The sequence below is a fragment of the Ursus americanus genome, chromosome 33 (genome assembly GCF_024610735.1).
Source record: "Ursus americanus isolate L20-20 chromosome 33, mUrsAme1.1.p, whole genome shotgun sequence".
NCBI classification, from domain to species: Eukaryota; Metazoa; Chordata; class Mammalia; order Carnivora; family Ursidae; genus Ursus; species Ursus americanus.
The window spans coordinates 7,023,883-7,043,250 of NC_142159.1; positions in this window are offsets into that span (position 1 = coordinate 7,023,883).

Consider the following 19,368-nt stretch of genomic DNA (forward strand, 5'->3'; position numbering starts at 1 on the left):
CTGCTGTGTAAGAATAGGCTGTAAGGGAACAAGGATGGAAACAGGGAGACCAGACAGAGAATATGGCAATGATTTTAGCAAGAGATGTTGATGGTTTGTACCAGATTGAGGGAGGGAGATATGCTGGATTCTGGGTTTGAAGGTGAAGTCAAGGGGATTTGGGGACAGATTGGATAGGTGTGGAACAAAGAGAAGATCGAGTATTACTCCAAGGTTTGTAGCCCAGGCAAATGGAAATGTGGGGTTTAAGTCCACACGTGCACATCTATTAAATTATAGACTCCACACCAAGTCAGGCCTTCCGTTCTGGGGGGAAAAGAGGCCCAGAGAGGAAGAATGACCAGCTCACAAAGTAGAGTAGAACCCAGGGCTGAGATTTCTTTTTCCAGCCAAGGAAATTCTGCCTAGAAGAGCTGGTCCTGCCCTCTTTAGAGTACTGAACTTGAAAGGTATCTTGTTAATTTCTGAATTGCCAAAGCCCCGAACTAGGCGGCATATGACAGGCATTCCAGTGTGTATTAGTTCAGCTGAATCCGGTAGAGGCAAACTGCTCTTAAAAGGAAAGTGAATTGGGAAGGAAACCTCAGTGGTTTCAGGAATAGTCCATAAAACACTGAAGCCGGGCCATTCCTGGGAACTCATTTTAACTCAGGTTGACAAACATTTCTGAGCAATAGCGGGCACTATGGATACCGAGGTGCCACATCATTGGGAGAGACAAGGAGGAGAATCAATACATTATGGCACGGTGTGATAAGAGTAACCGTATATACCAAGTCCAGAGGCGGTTGGAGGGTGACCAACTCTGACAGGGGAGGGAGTCAAGAGAAGTCTTCATGAAAGATGACATCAGAGCTGGTTTGTGAGAGAAGAGTAAGAGTTTGCCTGTTATGCTCCTATGGGAGGAAGTAAGAACTCGGGTCTGGTAATTGCCTTATGGGCGCTGGTGGCAGGGGCACGTCTTGCTGTCTATCTGTTATGTGGTCTTGCTGTCCGTCTATTATGTGGAAGGGTGCTGGACCTTGTACATGGCAAATACTCAGGAAATGTTTGCTTAATTGATTTGAGGACATTCATACAACCCAGTGACCCGGTGTAAGAGGGTAAAGCCGCCCAAATGGACTGCTGTGCATGTAACCCATTATCTGTGGTCCTGCTCACCTTGAACAGGTTGACTATTGATTTTGCCCTCCCAACATCCATTCTTCCTTCTGGTCAGAACACAATGCCCTTCCTCCCACTGTCTCAGTCCATGTGGTCTGGCGGGGCTGCCTTACTCTGCAGTTCCAGTGTGGGCAGATAACCCTGGCCTGGCGAATCAAAGCATTCCATCCCTGCCACTCCAGGCTGCAGTGACTGGTTTTGGGGAGGAGGAGGGATTAGTGACACTAGTCAGGCCAAAGGAGATGCAATGCAATCCTAGGACCTTCGCTGGAATAATTGGTAAATAATTTCCTCCCCACCGGGATGGCTAAGCAAGCACGATATAAACTTGGAGCTTGTGGTGGCTATGTTGCCACCTTTCAGGAAGGTAGAACTTAGACAATGAAGGAAATACAGAAAAGTAAAAAAATCAGTAGACACTGTCTTGATAGCATCATTTGAACCGCTGGATCCAGCCATACCTGAATCCTCTATGGACTTAAAAATTATTTACTTATTTTTTGGGGGGGAGGGGGGCAGAGGGAGAGGGAGAGAGAGAATCCTAAGCAGACTCACAGCTGAGCATGGAGTCGACGCTGGGCTCAATCCCATGACCCTGAGACCATGACCTGAACTGAAATCAAGAGTGGGACCCTTAACTGACTGAGCCACCCAGGCGCTCCCGGACAAAAAGCCAGTTTGTGTTTGGTGTTTGGCAGCTACAACTGAAATAATCCAGAACAATGTGCACCTCTATCCCAGTATCCAGCGGAGGTGTCTAGGGTCCTAGTCTTTTCACATCTGCCTTCTACAGGGTCCGTGGGGAAGAGAACCCAAGATGGCAGGATGTTGGTGAAGATCTTGTTTTCCACATCTGCGGCCACGTGTCTCAGCTGTTTTGCGACCTTGAAGCCCTCGCTTCCTTTCTTTGCATCTTCATTTCCTAATTAACTGGCTCTCTATTGGCTCTCCCAGGAGTCTGGATTTTTGAGGAAATGCCACTGGCTCTGGGCCAGCCCTGTGTCATTGGGTGTCAGGAGTTGGGATCTCTTCCTTGGTCGTGTTGTTCTGGGGCCACGGCTGGCGATTCTGTCCTCTAGACCAGTAGTTTTCTTTTTTTTTTTTTTTTAAGATTTTATTTATTCGACAGTGATAGAGACAGCCAGCGAGAGAGGGAACACAAGCAGGAGGAGTGGGAGAGGAAGAAGCAGGCTCATAGCGGAGGAGCCTGATGTGGGGCTCGATCCCATAACGCCGGGATCACGCCCTGAGCCGAAGGCAGATGCTTAACCGCTGTGCCACCCAGGCGCCCCATAGACCAGTAGTTTTCTATCTGGATTCTACAGACCTCTAGTGGCATCCAGTGGGGGTGCTGACACCACAGGATAAAACACAGTACTGTTTTCTGGAGTCAGTTTTATTCATGAAAATGCGAGGCAATATTTTCAATGTTCAGGTGTCGTTATTCAGAGCCCCTTCTCTGCGCCAGTCTTAGGATCAAATCCTGGCTCTGCCACTTCTAAGCCTCATGACCTTAGGGAGTTCCTTAACCTCCCTGTGCCTCAGTTTTCTCAGTGTCAAGAGAGGGTAGTATTAGTACCTGTCTTAGGAGATTATGGTGAAGATTCGTCTGTGGAAAGTACTTAGAACAGTGCCTGGCGCACAGGAAGTGCTATTTAAGTTTTAGTTACTCTAATTATAACACAGATCTATTATGAAGTACAAAGAAAATGAATGTGAATTTAAGATTGAAGACTTTGAAGAAGTGTCATCCGTAGCTCTGTCCCAGCTTCCCAGGGGTTTGCTCTTTCTTCTGCCAGCAAGAATTCTTACACCTGGTTTTTATTACAAGAGCCAACAGAGAATCCACGTGTCTTCATGTTCTTCTCATTTCCTGAGCCATTCTCACGTCCACGTATGTGTTAGTCTCCCCGTCTAACTTTCCCCATCTCAGGGCCACCCGCCCACCTGTACTCATCCAGACAGTTGTCTTCCCATGTTTTATAGTATTTGATTATTACAAAGATAATAAGTGCAAGCTTTAGAAAATACTGTATTTCTTGTTCAGGTGTTCAAAAGCGAACAGGATTTGGGTAGGTCCTGTGCTTGGGGGGGGATGGAGTGGGCAATGAAGATACAGAGAACAGCACGAGCAAAGGCCCAGGGGCAAGCGATGTTCCAGAAGAGCGAGTCCATTTCATCTTGAGAGTAATTGAAGATGGGGTTGGAAAAATGGGTGAAGTTCTTGAATGCTACATACAGTGAAGAGTTTGGACTTGATTATACGTTTCTAAGCCTGTTTCCTTGGTAAAATTAGGATGATTCCTGTCATTGAATTGTGATTAATGACAAGCAAACAGGTGGGAGAAATAGCCTACATAAGAAATGGAATGAGGGGCATCTCGGTGGCTCAGTCAGTCACGCGTCCAACTCTTGTTTTCGGCTCAGGCCGTGATCTCAGGTCATGAGATCAAACCCTGAGCTGGGCTCTGCACTGGGTGTGGAGCCTGTTTGGGACTCTTTCTTTCCCTCTCCCTCCGCCCCCATCCCCCACACTCTCTCTGTCTCTCAAAATAAAACAAAAAGTGGGGCGCCTGGGTGGCTCAGTCGTTAAGCGTCTGTCTTTGGCTCAGGTCATGATCCGGAGGTCCTCGGATCGAGCCCTGCCTCAGGCTCCCTGCTTCCGTGAACCTGCTTCTCCCTCTCCCTCTGCCTGCTCCCCCTGCTTGTGCTGTCAAATAAATAAAAACAAACTCTTAAAAAAAAAGAAATGGAATGATTGTCATTAGGAGTTGGGGACAAGGATTCTCCTCTCCTTGGCATAAAGCAAATCATCCCACCTCTCAGGGTGGCCTGCAATAGCTTCACTTTGGAGATCTTATTTCCCTGCAATGCATATCTCAACCACCAGAGGGAGCTCGATACAAAGAAATCCGAGCTCCACAGGAAAATTGTGGTGGGCCGGGTTGGGCAGGGCATGTGGAATCCTGGACCCAATCCAGAGCTTCTTAATTGTATGAGTGGGGCATGGACCCAGATGCCCCCTCTCTAGCTCTTTTATTAGACCCATCCCAAGCAGAGGTGAGGCATGCTGCTGTCCTAGCATTTAGCAGCTGGCCAGATGTAAGACGTCTAGGACGGGGTGTAGAGGATGAGGGCCAGATCTACTCTGGGGGGTCTGAGTTTCTGCATCTCAAGCAAAAAAGGCTTTCATCAACTCTGCTCATACGTCGCTGGGCCCAGCTCCTTGCTAGAACACCCTGTGCCAGGCCAGGTGGTCCAGCTAGACCTGGGACCCGTAGAAAAGGTGCCGGGGCTGCAGCCTGAGGAAGGGGCGGGAGAGGCAGGGCCCTCTCTGACAGTCCTTAGAGTGCCATCCACGTTGCCCGGGGACTCCAGCCGTTAGGTCTATTAGAAAGGGTTACAGGGCCTAGCTTCTCCAGTCACAACTAACCCAGTATTTCATAGGATTTTTGTAAAACCTCCTTTGCTTTGTCTTCTCCACTTACCGGCACTGAGTGAAGCAGGGACTTCTCTGATATGGATGTTAAAATGGAGGTGCAGAGACCCTTGGCAATATGAGCCAAGATCCTGGAGCGCTAAAGGGCAGAGCTGGGCCTGGAAGCAGTAGGAGCGACTCTGGGGGCCCGGGAAAGGGAAGGCAGGCAGGCAGAGCAACAGCCTTCAGATCTGCGGCAGTGAGAGCTGCTGGCTCCCGGCCAGACTTCATACCCGCCCCTCCAGAGTCGGCTCTGCCGCTGGGCCCCAGGCTGCCAGCCCTGCCTCCGCACTCCCACCCCAGTCCCCTGAGAGCCCATCACCCTGGCAACAGCCAGAGAAAGGCCCAGCTAAAATATTTATGGCTCAAAACAGTTCAGAGCTTCAGATGGGGGGGCGGTGATGTCATCCCTTCTCTGCTTGCAGGGGAGGTGACTGACATGCAGGGCAGCTGGGTGGGTGGGCCAAGGCCACTGGGTCAGGGCTCTCAAAGGAAGATCCCTAGGGCTGCAAGCGGTAACAGGAGGAGGGAGGAGGCTGTATGTGACAGACGTGACAGGTGGACAGGACTTGGGTAAGACACACAAGCTGGAAAAAAAGGAGGAAGGAAACTTCAGTGTTGAGCAGTATTATAGGGAGACCTCGTGTTAGGTGTTTCACACCCATTTCATTTGTTTCTCAGATCCCACTGAGTGGACAAGGATTATTATCCTACTTTTACAAGGAAACAGGCCCAGAAAAATACACAAGTGATGAGCCAGGATTTGAATGTAGGATTTGGCTTTAGCTCTGCGAGCTTTACTGGAATTCCGTGGCTCCTGAGTAGATACCCGCGTCTGGGAGCGGAGGGTGTGGCTGCCTAGGATACTACTGCTGGCTTTCCAGATAGTGCCCCAGGCTCTGTGCCTCCGTTTATCATTCAGATGCCATCCGAATCCCTAACTCCCCGGGCCAAACTCCTCCCTGCCTGCCGGTCTGAAGCAAGTCCTCAAATGCTAGATAAAGGGACACAAGGTGAGGCCCAAGAGACCAAGAAGCCAAGGAAGATGCAGCCTCCGCGGCCAGCTCTGGACCAGGAGTCTCAATGCAAACAAGGTGACAAACCATCTCTGTTTGCCCAGGACGCTCCTGGTTTGGGCACTGAGAGTCTGACATCCCAGGAACCTTCTCTGTCTTGGGCAAACCTGGATAAGGTTTGTCACCATACACACATCTCTCACACAAGCACAAATGCTTTCTTGTTTCAAGGAACTTGTGGTGGTGAGAGGTACGCACGGGTGAAGTCTGACAGCTGCTTCTTTTTAGCCTTATACAAGTTATTTATCCTCCTTGAGCTTCCGTTTCCTCGTCTGTGAAATGAGTATCATGGATTGGAGGATTGAGTTGAAATCGTGCATATAAACGCTTGACATAGTGCCTGGTATATACTAAGCACTTAATAAATTATTAGCTATTATTTATAATAATCAATAATGAGGATAAAAAATGGGCTCAGATATTTCATAACTTGCCCAAAGTAAATCAACTGATTTCAATATCCTTTTCCTGCCAAGAATGCAGCCAAGCTCATTGGAATGCCCCAGGCACTGTTAAAATGCAGACAGTCTCTTTTTCCAAACTCAGTCCTTCTCCTGGTTCCCTTGTTAGGATAAATGACCAGAAGAGTTATTTTATTAAAGGAAGAGTATAATATTAGAGATCCCTAACCTCTCAGGAAGCTCAGTATGAAATCAGCCTCGACATAGGCCACAGGAAACTAGAAGTCTATCAAAGGCTGACTTTCCAATCCTTCGAGAGAACACATTAGGACAAACAGCTAGCTCAATATAGTGGGAAGAAGAAAAGGAGCTAGACAAGGGGCCTTTGGCTCTTTCCCAAAGGTGACAGAAGCTACCAGAGTGGGACCATTCTTCACGTGACCAAATCTTTTATTGAGCTCCTCAGTGCCAGGTATTTGTTGGGGGAGGGATATAGTACAGAGGCGAAGTCGGAAAAGCCCTACCCATTCAAGAGCCTTTTGGACAAGGTTAGTCATCAACAATGAAGAGAAAAACAGGCTCAGAGGTTAAATAACTTGTTCAAAGTAAATAAACCTTCTCACTTGGCTTTCCTCTGCCTCTAACAGAGGTGCCAAGCAGCCTTGTCCTGGGAGCCCTCTGGAGGTGCCCAAGGGCCCCCGGGCTGGCCCCCACAACGCGGGTGTGGCAGAGCGGGAAGTAAGAGGTGGAGGCAGTGTGTTCCAGCCCGTTCTGCTGGAGGCTAAGGGGAAGCAGGCAAAATGGGAGTGACGCAGTGGGAGGTGCCGGTTTACTCAGATCTAGGAGGCCGTGCTTGGGATACTGTTAGTCCCCTTCGACCCTTTGAAGTCCTGAGCGGGTTTAATTGTTAGCATCACAGCCCCCTGCAGCCCTGAGGACTCCGTTCTGGGCCTAGAGACTCTCTTAGGGGATCCTGGCTGGCTTTCTGTGTGCAAATCAGACAGATCAAGAGGTGGAGTGGGAAAAGACTGCTGATCCCTCCAGGGTTTCTGTGCTCAGCAAATGCCCTCAGGCCAGCCTCCACACAGCAGGCAGCTCTCCTGGTTTCCGGGGTCCTCTGATCGCTGCAAAGACACAGGTAGAAAATTAGACATGAAGCTACCCTATTGGGGGGCTTCCTAGCCTCCCATCTGGCCAGGGTGCCCCCCCTTACAATCTCCCCATCCCCTAGCACAACTCTCATTATTTCATTCCGACGTACAGGTTTCTAGGTGCACAGATGGGTAGGCAACAGAAGTCCACAGCCTAAGAGTTGTCTTTTTGTTGTTGCTTGGGCAATGAGAATGGGCTCTCACTTCACAGACCTCCCATCCTTAGCCACCCCTGAGCTGAGAGCATCCAGGGCAGAATCAACTAAGCCACTGGGGCCTCCAGCTGTAGGAAGGGGAGAACGATTTCTGCTCTCCCAGAGATGGGAAACACATTAAGATTAACAAAGAGCTTTAAAGCCTTTGGAGGAGGGGTGCCTGGGTGGCTCAGTCGGTTAAGTGCCTACCTTTGGCTCAGGCCATGGTCCAGGGGTCCTGGGACCAAGCCCCGCATTGGGCTCCCTGCTCAGTGGGGAGTCTGCTTTTCCCTCTCCCTCTGCCCGCCCCCGCCCCCTGCGACTTGTGTTCTCTCTCTCCAGTAAATAAATAAAATCTTTAAAAAAATAAAGCCTTTGGAGGAAAGAGAATGAGGAAACAGTCATCTTCTTATAGCTATTATTAGCACCTCAGTCCTCGGCCCAGGTGGGCATCTCCTCTGGCCTTCTGAGGGGTGCACCCCTGCCCCAAATACTCAGGGTTATCTGCAGGAGACACCCACCTAAAGCCTGACACACACACCAAAGTCGGTAGCAGTGCTCCCACTCTTTTAAAATACGACACCCCTATTCTGCTGGCTGTTCCAGCCCTCCTTAATCATGTCCTCTTCTCCCACATCTCATCGGGCACCAGATTATGTTTATCGTAGCTGAGAAGGCCTTGGGTCCATTCACTTCTCTGCATTTTCACGGGTGTCACCCATCTACTGCAGGTCCTCCTCATTTCTTGTCTGCACTAACACAAAGTCTGCTAACAGGGCCTCAGAATCCATAATCCATTTTCCACTCAGGGGCAGTGAAGTTTAAATTTCATAATGTTGTTCCCCACACCTCGCTTCTGGATTCAGTGGTCTTCAGTGTTGACCTTACAATAAGGACCAGGTTCCCACCTCACCTTGAACCTGCCTCAGTCCCACCCTCTGCCTAGAATGTGCTTTGTGTCCTTGCCCCAAACCATCTCACAAGCCCTGTCCAGCCAACTCTTCCTTTAGATGTCGGCTTAAACATCGTTTCCTCAAAGAGAACCCCTGAGCTAGGCTAGGCTGCCTGGTTGTCTGTTCTCCTAGAACCCTGTTCCTTTCTTTCATAGCACTTACCACAACTGAAGTGATGTAGGTTATTTTTGAGACTAACAACTGTTTAGTGTCTGTTTCCTCAAATATAAGCTCCATGAAGTCAGGGACCAATTTTACCTTATTTGCTACTCAATCTCCAGTGTCTAGGACATAGTAGGTGTTCCAATGTATATTAGCCAACGTGTTTAATAAAATTGGAGTGCCTGGATGGCTCAGTTGGTTGAGTGGCTGATTCTTTTTTTCTTTTTAAGTATTTTTTTTTTTAAGACTTTATTTATTTGACAGAGAGAGAGAGACAGCCAGCGAGAGAGGGAACGGAAGCAGAGGGAGTGGGAGAAGAAGCAGGCTCCCAGCGGAGGAGCCTGATGCGGGGCTCGATCCCAGAACGCTAGGATCACAACCTGAGCCGAAGGCAGACGCTTAACGACTGAGCCACCCAGGCGCCCCGAGTGGCTGATTCTTGATTTTGTCTCAGGTAATGATCTCAGGGTCATGGGATCAAGCCCTGTGTCGGGCTTTGTGCTCAATAGGGGGTCTGCTTGACGATTCTCTCTCTCCCTCTACCCCTCCCCCTGCTCACTCTCTCTCAAATAAATAAATCTTTAAAAAAAATAAAATGAATGAAAGGGGGCATTTATACTGACCTCTGGAGAGGAGCTTATGAAGAAGCCTATCAGAGCACAAGGTATTTCTTTCTCAAAGGCAGATGTAGAGCTTGTTTCTGAACCCCCACCTCATAGAGCCTAAGAAATGGGGAGCACCTGTTCTGTACCTAAAGCTGGGCCGTGAATGGGAAGCATGAAGGCTGCAGGAGCCAAAAGCCCCTGGGAGGAATTAGCTCTCCCTGAAAACAAACTCTTCTATCTCAAGTTCTCACACCACAGTGTCTGGGAAGAAGAGACTGAGGTGAACTAAGTGGGCTCCAGCGGTTGACAAGGGAACAGCTAATTCAGGCATCTTAAGGCAGTTTTAAGAACAGTAGTCTCCCAGTCTGGCAATGTGTTCTACTTAAGTGACTGATCGGGGCTGACAGCCTGGCTGTGCCTCATACTCTGCCTGGAAACCTCTCAAATGAGTTGTCTTTTTTCAGGAGTCCCCATACCCTCCCCAAGTTTGCCCTGGAACTGACAAGGGCTCCTTGAAGCGACAAGCTCCCTAGGTCCAGGTGGGGAGAAGCACTGGGATAGCTTGTGTTCCCATCCGAGAACTCCTACCTGCCCACCTCCCGCCAGCAACAGCAGCCAAAGGCACTCACCACAGCAGTATACCTCCTGCCAGCCACTGCATTTGTAGTCAAGGAATGTCAGGAAGCTAAATGCCAGCAGCATGGTTATGAAATTCAAGTCCCTTCCAGATACAAGTCTCCCTCCTCCTAGGATAGAGGGCTACGGTTGGCAGAACACTGGATGAGAACATGTCCTCAGCCCCAGTGCTAGAACAGGTTACAGAGTAGAAGATTTTCAGCCCAGGGGTTAGAAAATTGGATTTCATTTATTTACTTATTTATTTTTTTGAAGAATTTACTTATTTACTTGGAGGGGGAGGGGGAAAAGGAGAGGGAGAAAATCTCAAGCAGACTCCCCGCTGAGCTTGGAGCCCAACATGGGGCTCGATCTCATGACCCCAAGATCATGACCCAAGCCGAAACAAGAGTTGGACGCCTAACCGACTGAGCCACCCAGGCACCCCAGAAAACTGACGTTAGAGGTCAGTGAACTTAACTGCTCCTCATTACCCCCTAAAAAAGGTCTGGTCTGCTGCCTGAAGGCAGCCTCCTTGGAAGCCCAGGGAGCAATCAGGCCCCGACAGGACTAGGGTACAGTGCCCACCGTAGGCCTTTGCTCCTAAGGGGCCTACAAGGGCTAGCTCAGGGAACAAAAGAACAAGTAGTTAGGCGGGGCAGTGCGCTTCCTCCCCTTCCCCCCAGCACCTGCCATCTCAGACAGCTGTATCCAGTCTGTCTGCTCAGGCTATTAAATATTCATCAGATGCTTGCTAGCTTTAAACATGTAACGACTATTAATCCAGAGAGCAAGAGGTACATGAAGGTTCTGGAGAGAGAACGGGAGGGCTTAGAAAGATCCATTTCTCTTAATTTCAGGAATCTGGAAATGCAGAAAGGGGTGCCACCCTACAGGGATGCTGGGAACCACCTTCAGGGTAAGCTGATCTTCGGGTGGCCGCTGCAGGTATAGAGAGGAGACCGGGAGGCAGTTAAGTGAGAGCAGAGACTTGGGTCTAAACTCCAGCTCTTGGGCCCTGTGGTCATCCTAACCCGGACTCGTCAGTTTCCCAGGATAATCTCCGCTTCACAGGGTTGTCTGTCTGAAATTAAATGGGTCACTGCATCTGCATATGATAATTCCAATGGAATTAGCACAGAATTAAGAGCTTAAAATGGAGGCAGAGACTTCATGCATTCAGGGGAAGCAAAGCCGAGTTGAACAATTTCTTAGGAGCTATGTTTCTATTAGAGGAGACTCCACGTTCTGGTCTCCAATTCGCCAGGTGGGTTAAAGGGACAGGAGGTGGGAAATCTCCCTTAACATATGACGAAGGCCTAAGGTCCTACCCTCAAATAGCCCAAGTCTCTGAGAGGAGAGAGGATTATTCTTTCTGAAAAAGCTGAGAACCAAAAGGCCTTCAGGCAAGAGAGCAGAAGGCAGGCAGGGTGAGGGGAGACTATCCCCGTCGCTCTCTCATGAGGAGTGGTGCCAGTTTAGAGAAGGCTCTGCTCTTCCGCTTCCTCCCTCCGTCCCTACCTTCCCGGCACTATGGCAAATACAGTGCGTCCAAGTCACTCGCATGTGCAAGGCCTTCAACAGCTCCCTAAACTTCAGGATCAAGTCCAACTACTTTGCCTAACATTTAGCTTTTCAAAATGGGCACTCATCTGTCTTCCAGTCTCTATTTATAGCTAACATTTATTGGGTGCTTACTACAGGTCATGTTGAATGTTTTGCATGAATTCACTCAATCTTTACAACAATGTTATAAAATAAATGATAATCCCCCATTTTACAGATGATGAAACTGAGTCTTGGGGAGGGTAGCTCACCCTTAGGTGAGCTAGTGAAACTAACCGTGGAGGCAGCAGAGTTGACATTAGTCTGTTTAAAGCCATAATAAGGTGCTATGCTAATCTGTCTGCCTGGTGCTTCCTGAACCTTCTCAGACAGCTCCCCCAGGCTCCTTGGTATTCAGTTCAGCAACAGAGCACAGCCACACGCTACTGTACTGTTGAAGACGGACCCTCTCCCATTAGTGGAAGCCAGACACTATGAACCGATGGAGACCCACGGCCCAGAACAGCCAGAATAAAGACCTAAGTGGCCTCAGCAGGTGTTCACTGCACTAGCAAGAATATTCCTGCAGAAGCAGCCTCCTTCCAGGATAGAGAAGGGCTGTACAGGCTCCCCGAGATGGTCCTGGCTGACCGGTAAGACTCCCTCTAAACTCCAGCAGAATCCTGTAGTCGAGGCTGATCACAGACTCTGAAGTCAGACTGCCTGAGCTTAACTCCCAGCTCCGCTACCTAACAGAGGCCTGACCTTGGGTAAGTTGTTTAATTTCTGGGCCTCAGTTTCATCATCATGTAAAAACGGGACAATAGCTACTTTACAAGTGGAGAAGAGAGTGCACGTAGTGAAGAATCAATGTGAGAACTGACAAACTGCAACAGTAGTTAAAACTCGTATTTTTCAGATTTTAACATCCCCGAAATCAGGATGCGTTTTATACTTGATCTGAAAACAAACTACCGTGTTGGTTTAATTGGCAGTATTTCTTCTTTCTTTGCAGTACTTTGTCGAGGAAATATGCTATCTTACAGAGGCAGCATGCTTTCAGCATAGAGGACGGACTTCAGTACACAAAAATGGTAACAGGCACTCCCCACAACCTGCTATGCAACTGTGGCAAATTACTTCACCTCTCTGAGTACCAGTTGCCTTCTTTACAAAAATAGGGACACACAACAGGCCTGCAAATTCAGTTCTCTCCTCCCTTAGCCAGGCAGAGCTGCCTGTTTTTCCCTGTCACTTCCTCCTCCTTTTACAGAGTGGGGTCGAGATCAACGAATGGGAATAGATGGAGGAACAACTGAAATGACTACTTAACAATAACACTGCCAGCAAACAGCAGCTCGTACGGGTTCATACAAAGCACAGAACATATCGAGAAAGAGGGAGCCCATGTTCTGCCTTGTGCATTCCAATTCCAGTATGATCTCTGGGCAAAGCCTGGAGGGACACAGAGCTTCGGCGTTTGACACCAGGCAGGGAATACTTAAGTCTCAAAACCCTGAGCAAAGCATCCACTACCACACTTCTATCCCCCATTCACATGGTACAGAACTCTGCACATGCACGGGCAAGGTTTTTTGGTCCCGACTCTGCTGCTGTTCCCGAAATACAACACAGTCTGAATCGGTTTTATCCTTAGTGGCCAGAAAACCCTGGCAGCTGCTGATGCAGCCTGACCTTCATGCTTCGCTTGGGGCAGGGGGTGGGTAGTGGTGGGGGAGAAAGCAAGAGGGGACAAACCCTGAGGCTTCCTGAATAACTACTACATCCCTAGGTAAGAGAGGGTGAGGCTGTTCCCTTAGCAGTGACAGTCCTTGCCAGGAGCACCCCAGAGATTCCACAGAAATCCTGGAGGGAGATGGAGAGGAGCAATGGACGTCGATGGTGGGGAAAATGGCATGTGGAGCTCAGCCTTGAAGCTTCTGAGGAACCATATATGGCCAGGCATGGCAGCTAGAACAGCAGGCCTCATTTCCACCTTAGCAGCCTGCAGTATAAGCACAGGGTAAAGACGTGGTTTGGAGATACCCAGGCATGGGACCAAATCCTAGCCCCATCACTTACCACTAGCTTTAGTGGTGCCAAAATAATTCAGTCAGCTATTCCTTACCATTGAGCAGCTACTACATGCCAGAAATTGTATTAATCTATACCTCTGTGGTCAATTAGTGTGCCAATATGGACGAAAGCGCCAAGATCATTTCATGGGGAAAAAACAGTCTTTAAAGTTTTTTTTTTTTTTTTTTAAGATTTATTTATTTATTTTAAAGAGAGAGAGAGGGAGGGGGAGAGAGAGAGACAGGGAGAGAGAGGACGCGCACGTGCATATGTGCACCCATGAGAGCAGGGGGAGGGGCAGAGGGAGAGAAACTCAAGCAGACTCCCTGCCAAGCGTGGAGCCCAACGTAGGGGCTTGATCCCATGTCCCCCAGGATCATGACCCAAGCTGAAATTAAGTCAGATGTCCAACTAGCTGAACCACCCAGGCACCCCCAAAACAGTCTTTTTAATAAATGATGCTGGGACAACGGGATAGCCACATGCAAAAGAATGAATATGAAACTCCGACCTCACACCATATGCAAAAATTAATGCAAAATGGGCCACAGACCTAAATGTAAGAATTTAAATAATTAAAGTCTTAGAGGGAGACAGGTATAAATTTCAGGGCTTCTTATCTAAGACAGCAAAAGCACGAACAACAAAAGAAAATAAACTGACACTTCATCAAAATGGAACTTTTGTGTCTCAAAGAAAATAAAAAGATAACCCATGGAATGGGAACAAAATACATGCAAATCACCTATCTGACAAGGGTCTCGCACCAGACCGTAAAGAATTTACAATTAATAATAAAAAGACAATTCAATTAAAATATTGACATTTAAATAAACATTTTTCCACAGAAGATACACAAACAATGGATCAGCACATGAGAAGAAGCTTGACAACGTTAGTCACTAGGGAAGCGCAAATCAAAACCACCGTGAGACACCATGTCACACCCAGCAGGATGGCTACAGGAAACAAAGCAGAGCATGGCGAGTGTCGGTGGGGATATGGAGAAATGAGAAACCTCATACATTACTGGCGGGAATGGTGCAGCCTCTACGTAAGAGTCTGGCAGTCCCTCCCACAGTTGAGCACTGAGCTGCTGTCTGACCCAGCAATTCCTCTCCTAGATGCATGTCCAAGAAACAGAAAACATATGGCCACACAAAAACCTGTACACGAGATTGCTCGTAACAGCATTTTTCATCACAGCCAAAAAGCAGAAACAACCCAGATGTCCATCAGTGGGTGAATGGACAAATAACGCTGAAAAACACATACAATGAAACAGTAATTGACGACAGAAGGAATGAGGTGCTGATACATGTTACAACGTGGATGGAACTTGGAGACATGATGCTAAGTGACAGAGGCCAGTCAAAAAAGATCCCATAAATTGTATGATTCCGTTTATACGAAATGTCCAGAACAGGCGAGTCAACAGAGGTAGGAAGCAGAGGAGTGGCTGATCAGGGCAGGAGAAGGTAAGTGGACTGGGGGAGATGGCTAAAGGGCACAGGAATTCTTTTCTGGGGGTGATAAACATGTTCTCAAATTGATGGTGGTGATGACCGTACAATTTTGTATCTACTAAAAACCACTGACTTGTACACTTTTATTTATTTTTTAAAAAGATTTATTTATTTATTTGAGAGAGAGCACAAGAGAGCAAGCAAGCACAAGTGGGGGGTGAGGGAGGAGGGCAGAGGGAGAGGGAGAAGCAGGCTCCCTGCTCAGCAGGGAGCCCGAGAACATGCAGCTCGATCCCAGGACGCCAGGATCATGAGCTGAGCGGAAGACAGACGCTTAACCCACTGAGCCACCCAGGTGCCCCTGAACTGTACACTTTAAACGGGTGAGTCGTACGGATATGATTGTATCTCAGTAATCCTAACACGTCTTTTAATTTGTATTAACAGAAGCTAACCAGAGGCTGCAAGCTGGCAGGCTGCCTCCAGGCAGCATTTGGCTTGCCACAGAGGTTTTACAGGGACTAATGCTGATCTGAGCATACATTAAACAACTGCTGGTATGTAAAATCCAAATTTCTGGTTTTTCTGGAAGATCAGATCCAGCAAGTCTAACAAAAAAATTCCTGGAGCTGGAAAAGAAACATGAATGAAAGTGAACTTCAAATGCTTGACAGGATATTCCTTCAGGGGTCCAAGGTAGAACAGTGTAAGTCACCGGAGTGACTCATTCAAAATGAGGGATAACTTCTAATACTTGGAGCTGTCTTAAATGAAATGGGTTGCTTTCGGAAGTAATATGCTTCCTATCACTAGTACAAAGTACTGATACGTGCTACAACAGGGACGATCCTTGAAAAGTTTATGCAAAATGAAAGAAGTCTATCACAAAAGCACATATTATACAATTCCACAGAAACACAAAGTAGGTTAGTGGTTGCCAGGGGCTGGGGGGGGGGGAGGGGAATTAGGAGTGACTGCTAATAAGTATAGGATTTCTTTTTGGGGTAATGCGAATTTTCTGGAATTAAATAGTGATGATGGTTGCACAGCACCGTCAATATCCTAAAAGCCACCAAACTGTACACTTTAAAATGGTTAAAACAGTAAATTTGAAGTTACACGAGTTTTGTATTAATTGAGAGAGAAAGGTAGAGAAGACCAAATGAGATCGTCCTTATTAACTGCTTAGGATATTATCACAGTAATGTTAGCTACTATTATCAACTTCATTTGATGATAAAAAATGAAGCCCAGAGAGGGATTAAGGGCTTGGTTTTGTCAAGACAAAGACCAAGGCTATGATGAGGCAGAGTCAGGACAGGTCCCCAATCTTGCCTGGCTCTAAAGCTTACGGGACTGTAATTCACAGGTAGTGACAGAAAGCTATAGAGAACACTGAGACCAACCGACTAAGCTCCACATTCAGAAAAAGCAGACCACCGGCAGACCTGGGCCTGCCAACAATAAAACCTGTTTTTCCAGGTGCAAATTACAGGCCTAATGAGGAAAGCAGCACCCCCAAATTCTGCTCTTAAGACTGCCCTAGGAAGAGTTGGAACTCATTCTCTGCATTCAGGGACTTGGCTCTAAAATTGCTTTGCCATTCATGTAATCAGTATCAAACTCAGGATTTCCTCGGTGCCCAGAACCATGCTCAATACACACGGTCCTCCCTAAAGTCTCCAGATCTCAGAGGCTCCTGGGAGAGGCAGGTTGGGAAGACACGATCTCCAATAAGGCAAATTTCACTGACAAAGGCTGTACATGCCTTTGGCCTCTCCCCAGTGTGGTCGATTCCCTTCGGTGCCCTGCTAACCCTAACAACTCACTCAGGGGCAGAGGGAAAAATCATCCAGCTAGTTCCTGGATGGCTTCAATCAGCAGAAGGCTTGCTCAGCTGTCAGAGCCGCGGCCTACCCGAATCGGGAGGCTAACTTTTTCAGAGAACGAACACTAATATTTACTATGTATAGGACACCGAATTGGTTGGCCCTTTATCTAGTACAACTCGTTCAGTTTGCTGACCACTGTAAGGGGTACATTATCACTGTCTTCCCTCCTAGATGTCGAAATAAGTGGTTTTAGGCCACTAAACAAAGACAGCTTGTTGATTCAACTGTTAGGCCTCATGCTCTTTCTACCATGCCACACTATCCCTTTCTGAGGGTCTCCTCAGGGTGAGCAATACCCCTTCCTGAGATTAAAAGCAATATAATATGGAGAGTAAAGATGTCAGGTTCTGTCAACAAACTTGGGCTCGATTACTAACCAACCATACTAATTATCTGACCCCGGGAAGTCACTTAACCTCATTAAGGCTCAGTCACTTCTGAAATACACAAATAATACTGGACAATTGTTGTTTGCCTGCCCAGTATCCATTCCCTTTTCCTAATAACACCCTGACCTCCTTTTGAGGAGTTAGTTTTTTCTTACCACATCCTGGTAAAGTATGAACACGTGACTTAAGCTAATACAGCCTGACATTCCCTCCCTAACTCGAATCTCAAGGGAAAAAGAAAGCAAACAGGGCTAGAATTCACTCATTCTAGCAACAGCACCTAAACAGCTAGTCCTGGCTTCAAGAACATTCCTGTGGTCTATCACTGCTGTCCCAGTTCTCTGCAGCCAATCTGGTTCCCATGCCAGATTTTCTAGCCTTCACACTAAATCTGTGAGCCCCTAACACCCTTCTAATCAATCCCCTTTCATTTACATTAGCTGGTCACTTTGCTGCTGACAGCCAGTGAACTCCAAATGAAACCCTGTCCCATTAGGTTATTGACAGGATAGGGTGGGATTCAACAGATACAAGCTGATACTACAATCATCACAAGTAAATTCAACATGGACTGTAAACCAACAGAAAAATATGGCCGTGTTGTAAATATGGTACACATGACACGAGAGAAAGATTTCCCCCCAGATCACGTCCCAGGCCACCTCCTGGCAAAACTATTTTATAGGTAGGATAAAAGTCCCACGTCCTTAATAGAAAGCCACCTTAACATACCTGACATGGGTCTTCACTACCCATTCTACTCCAGGAAATGCCTCGGGAGTTTTCAGTCACCTGAAAACGGAGAAGTAAGAGATCAGCCTTTTGAAGAGGAAGTTTTAAAGACATACAAAATAAAAGATAGAGATCCTGCATGCAGTTTACACATTACAGGAGAGAAACATGCAACTTTAAAGAAACTTTGAGTAACATTTCATTGTGAATATCAATATGGGGACCTAGAGGGGCTCATCCTTGTACATTTTAAATAGCTGAGCAGAAAGCTTGACTTTGGGGAGCAGCAGGTCTAATCTACAGTCATTGAAATTTTACAATGTGTCATTTAAGATGTCAGACTTTGTGCCCAGGTTACATTACAGTTCACTTGTGATGGGCAGGATTATTAAGAGTTATGGCTAATTTATGCGGCAGCATATGGTCTTTCTTTTTACAGCTATTTTTATTAAACAAGTTTTGCAAAGTTTTAACATTAAAATTAACAGCTAAAGAATTGTTTATGCAAGTTGCTGTCACAGTTTATGTAAAAGAGAAATATGTGCTATTAAAATCAGACATTTAGGTTACCTTTGGTTTTTTGCGATGCATGTTAGCTTTACACATCCTGATTCTCTTGCGATAATTTTCCTTTAAAAAGGGGGGTATAGAGTGATCTCTTTTCATCAAAACAAGACATAATGCCCTGAAAGCTGACTTCAAACCATGGTTGAAAATTCAGTTATTTACACTTTATCACAATCTACAAATACATTTTTTTGTTGGTGTGTTTTAAAAAGAAAAAAAATGTCCATCATGCACTGCTGCAGGCAGCTTGGCACTTCATACAAGAGGATTTTTCACCCCCGAGCAGTTTAGGTGGCCCCCTTAGGGAAGGCATGAGAACCCCGAGAATTAACAGAGGAGTGGAAACAGGGCCAACCAATTCCATCATTTCCTCTCTTGGTCTCTCAGGAGGGAGTTCAGAGCCAGCCTATCATGCCAGATCCTGCCCCAGCCCAGCTGATTTGTTAACAGCATTTCTGGGATTACAAGGGAAACCCTTACGGGCACCCAGGGTTTGCTGAATTGTCGTATCTAAAGGCAGGTGCTGTCCCTTTCCAAGCTCACGGAGATTATTTGGTGTCACGCTTAGGGCCACCTAGGGGCTCTACGGAGGTGCAGGCGAGGGTGGCTGGCACTTTAAACACTGAGGCCTAGGTATGGAAACCAATCCAAGTTTCGGCTCAGTTGGGTTTTTCTCTCCAGAAATTAGAGCTTGTGATAGGATGGGATAAAACTGCTGTCAACAACTTCCAGGGGGTGAAAAAGCTTTGGTTATTTTTAAACTAAAACTTAACAACTCGATAAACTTTTTTTTTGGTAAACTTAAAATAAAATCCCCCCCACCACTTTTAAGAATGTCTCCAACTTTTAACAAGCCCATTAACTTTAGAGTTAATTTAAGTTTATTTGAAAGAGAAAACTAT